Source organism: Nicotiana attenuata, unplaced genomic scaffold (assembly GCF_001879085.1).
Source record: "Nicotiana attenuata strain UT unplaced genomic scaffold, NIATTr2, whole genome shotgun sequence".
In the NCBI taxonomy this organism is placed as follows: Eukaryota; Viridiplantae; Streptophyta; class Magnoliopsida; order Solanales; family Solanaceae; genus Nicotiana; species Nicotiana attenuata.
This window is the reverse complement of record NW_017675677.1, coordinates 13,612-18,407: the sequence shown is the minus strand read 5'-3', so window position 1 is coordinate 18,407 and position 4,796 is coordinate 13,612.

Sequence of the window (4,796 nt, the reverse complement as noted above, 5' to 3'; positions counted from 1 at the left end):
TTTCTCTAATTCTAAAAGGTCTAATAATTCAGTTATTCACAAATCACACTAAAACTAATATTACTGGCAGAATAGTTATGCGATTATAAAAGTCCAGCAGTCTAATTAATTACAAATAAGTATCCGTTCAAATGAATATCACAACTAAGTATTAAAGCTAATAACATCTATAAGGACAAATTCATGTGAAAAACTAGGCATTTCTTCATCATTTAATTCCAAAAGTTGTTTATACATATTGCTTCACACTTCCAGATCACCTGGATCGAGGAAATGTACCTAGAATTGAAGTAAGATAAATGAGGAAGGAATCAGCAATAGCAAACAAAATCAGCAGTGAAATCAACAACACAGGATCAGTTTTAAATCCAAACAGCCTCACAAAGCCCAGGAATGAATGAAGGAGTAACAGCACCAACAGAATAACCAAAAATCAACTTGATTGAACCCAAACACACTCAAAAACAAACCCAGGAACAATTCTGGATTCAGGCAACCAATCACCAGGACTATTTCAACTATTTCTATCCTTATCTAAGTTGGAAACACGGATTAATAACCAGAACTTGAAATTAAACTCAGAAAATTTAATAGAAGAGCATTTTTTGAAGTTTTTTCTGCTATTTTTGGTTTTTTAGAAGGTTTCAGATCTAGGAGGGAATCTCACACTCTCAAATTTTAGCTTTTGTTTTTGAATTTGAAATTCAAAATTTTTTCAGATGTTCAAACTTGCAGAAAATTTTTTGGGGATTTTTTCAGATTTTTTAAAATTGCAAATGAAGGCAGGTAGGCTGCCTTTTATAGGCAGGAACAGGGCAGGAAGGTTCTGGAATTCCTTCACTCATTTTTCCCCTCTTTATTTCAGATTTTACTCACTAATCCTAAAGTTGACTTGTTGCCTAAGTTATTACCCTAAGTTCATGAAACTACAATTGAGGCCCTATTTTAGAAGCTTCTAGGGTGTTCTAGTTTATCCTACAATATTCCTTTGCCACTCTAAGTACCTAAATTACCCTTGACCTTCCCTGAATTACCAATTTATGTTAATCATCTTAGCCCCTCTAACTAACTATAATTAAACTAAACATTCTAAAAAAATTAATCAGCCAAACCAAGTCTATCACAAATCTTAACACTGACTAGCTATTTGGATTACAAACTACTATTATCTATCAGCAGTCAAACAAACAAACAAAACACTGTCTATATTAGAAGCAGAATCAGTATGAGAATCAAGTCAATAGATGACAAAATATAATCAAACCAATCCAACCCTAAATCAATCTTAAAAGAAATGAAATATTGAGATGAACAAGAACAAACAAAAATAGGAAACTAATGCCTACGAAAAATCTACAGATAAAAAAAAGAACAAGGAGAATTTAAACAAAAACTTTACTGACTAATAATTGTCACAACAAAATCAACAGGCAAAAAAAAATAATCAAATAAAAGGGAAAAGATCTTACTGATTTTTGGCCTTCGACTCGACTAATCTCGAATTTGATTTTCAATTAGTGTTATATGTTTATTTTGTCCAAAATAGACATATAACATTAATTAGAAACCAACAGAAACGCTTGAAATTCCTAGAACGGGTTGAAAGCTTCGAACCCTAGATTTGAAATTCGCGGAATTCCGCTTGGATTTGAGGGATTCTGACTTGGGATTTGGAAATAGGGAGACCAGGAGAGTCCATGGTGTGAAACTGGGGTCATTTGGTGGTGGCGCCGCCGTGGGCGGCGGAGGCGGCGCCACTGTTTTGGATATTCGAGGGGCTAGGCCAACATTCGAGGGAAAATATTTTGGGGGTTGGAAAGAGGAGGGGAAGGGGAGTTGATGGTGTAAATTTGGGGTTGATTGGAGTTTCGCCGCCGCCGTGGGCGATTTCCGGCGGCGGCTTGCGGCGGAGGGCGGCGGGAATTAGGGTTATGTGCGGTGAGGTTCTGAGAGATGGAAAGGGGGTAGGGGTAGGGGGATCCGACCATATTATACTGAATTGAACTCACTTCCCAACCGTTGGATCAAAGATCCTCGACGGCTGGGATTGCTTGACAACAAAACGTCATCGTTTCACTTAGGGGGGGGGGCAGGCCGGGTTTAGACGGGGTTTGGGCCTGGTCTGGGCAACGATTTGGTATTGGGCTGGTCTCACCCGGATTTGGCCCAAAAATGAAGACCCATTGTCTTTTAATTCCTTTTCTTTTGATTTTTTGTTTATTCATTAATTTCTGAATTTTGTTAAATGCAAAAAATAAGAATAAAAACCCAAATTAACTCTAAAATTACACTAATTAATTTCCAAATAAACTAATTCCTAACTCAAAAGCAAACTAAGACAAATTAAAAGTATAAATGCAAAAGAACCATTTTTGTTATTTTCTTTATTATTATTATTTTTTAGTATTGATTCACTGATAAAAATGCTAAAATTGAAACCTAAATGCTATTTTTATATTTTCGAATTTTATTAATAGAAATTGCACTAACAAAAATACAAACAAAACAGAAAAGCATGCAATTAATTCCTAAAATTTAAATAATAAAAGAAAAATCCTAATTCTAATGAATTTTGTAGGAGTAATTTAAGCGTGGCAAAAATCACGTGCTCACAGCTGTCCCTCTTTGCTCGAAGACACGAAGGGTTTTCGGGCAAAGATAATTGAGCACCATGAAGGATTTTTGCCTGCCCGGCACTCCATGAGAAGCATTTTGAAAACCGTTTGACCGAACCCTGCTTCAAAGGTTGCCTACATATCCTTGGCTATAGAGGAATCAGGTCAGTGTAGTTCTGGAAAGTTTGGTAGCTGGGACTACCAGGAGCTGTGGTTTCACTGCTGTTGCTGCTGCTACTGCTTGCTGACCTCCTTATTACACCAAAAAGGAAAATCAAAGCTAAGCTAGCTATGCCTATCAACTATAAGTTACAAGATTCCTATCTATAAATCTCTTGAAGCTTGATCTTGAGCCTTAGCTGATTTTGCTGTGGACTCCGATCTGAATCTTGATGCTCGCAAGTTGTAGGTGTTTGTTTCTTTCTGCAGCATTGGGTCAGAACGGGATCAGCGGAGCTTGTGACTTCAATCAGATTTTGAGCCATCCGCACCCTTGTTTGCTTCACATTTGAGTTCATTTCTTTTTGTTCTTTTCTTCTTTTCTTTATTCTGGATTGAGATGCCTTCCATCGGTCATCTCGCACCCTATGTCTCGAGGTCAACCTGCTTAAGATACCAAAACAAACAAACGAACGAAATTTTCTGCCCCAGTTTTCACTAGGAAAATTTCGTGAGTTAGTTGTGACACATATCTAAGCGATCAAATCAAGATTGTGTATCTTTGTGAATGAATCCAGGTTATGCTGGGAAATGACCGGGTTATGCCGGAAAAGAAAAAGGGTCCTCGAGTTATGCCGGGACGGAAAGAAAAAGGGCTCATTGGGTTATGCCAGGGAGATCCACGAGTTATGCTGGGATTAAGAGAAAAAAGGCTAAAGGGAAAAACGCTCAACTCAGGGGTTGGAGCCCTAATGTTGGCTAAAGGGAAAAACGCTCAACTTAGGGGTTGGAGCCCTAATGTTGGCTAATGGGAAAAAACGCTCAACTCAGGGTTGGAGCCCTAATGTTGGCTAAAGGGAAAAAACACTCAACTCAGGGGTTGGAGCCCTAATGTTGGCTAAAAGGAAAAACGCTCAACTCAGGGGTTGGAGCCCTAATGTTGGCTAAAGGGAAAAACGCTCAACTCAGGGGTTGGAGCCCTAATGTTGGCTAAAAGGAAAAACGCTCAACTCAGGGGTTGGAGCCCTAATGTTGGCTAAAGGGAAAAACGCTCAACTTAGGGGTTGGAGCCCTAATGTTGGCTAAAAGGGAAAAACGCTCAACTCAGGGGTTGGAGCCCTAATGTTGGCTAAAGGGAAAAAACGCTCAACTCAGGGGTTGGAGCCCTAATGTTGGCTAAAGGGAAAACGCTCAACTCAGGGGTTGGAGCCCTAATGTTGGCTAAGGGAGAATGCTCAACTGAGGGTTGGAGCCCTAATGTTGGCAAAAAGGAAAACGTTGGCTAAAAGGAAAAACGCTCACCTCAGGGGTTGGAGCCCTAATGTTGGCTAAAAGGAAAACGCTCAACTCAGGGGTTGGAGCCCTAATGTTGGCTAAAGGGAAAAAACACTCAACTCAGGAGTTGGAGCCCTAATGTTGGCTAAAAGGAAAACGCTCAACTCAGGGGTTGGAGCCCTAATGTTGGCTAAAGGGAAAAAACGCTCAACTCAGGGGTTGGAGCCCTAATGTTGGCTAAAGGGAAAAACGCTCAACTCAGGGGTTGGAGCCCTAATGGTTGGCTAAAGGGAAAAACGCTCAACTCAGGGGTTGGAGCCGTAATGTTGGCTAAAAGGAAAAACGCTCAACNTGTTGGCTAAAAGGACTAATGTTGGTAAAAGGCGACTAGGGAATGGAGGCCCTATGTCTATAAACTCAACTCATGGGTTGGAGCCCTAATGTTAGCTAAAAGGAAAATGCTCAACTTAGGGGTTAGAGCCTTAATGTTGGCTAAAAGGAAAAACGCTCAACTCAGGGGTCGGAGCCCTAATGTTGGCTAAAGGAAAACGCTCAACTCAGGGGTTGGAACCCTAATGTTGGCTAAAGGGAAAACGCTCAACTCAGGGGTTGGAGCCCTAATGTTGGCTAAAATGAATAACGCTCAACTCAGGGGTTGGAGCCCTAATGTTGGCTAAAAGGAAAACGCTCAACTCAGGGGTTAGAGCCTTAATGTTGGCTAAAAGGAAAAACGCTCAACTCAGGGGT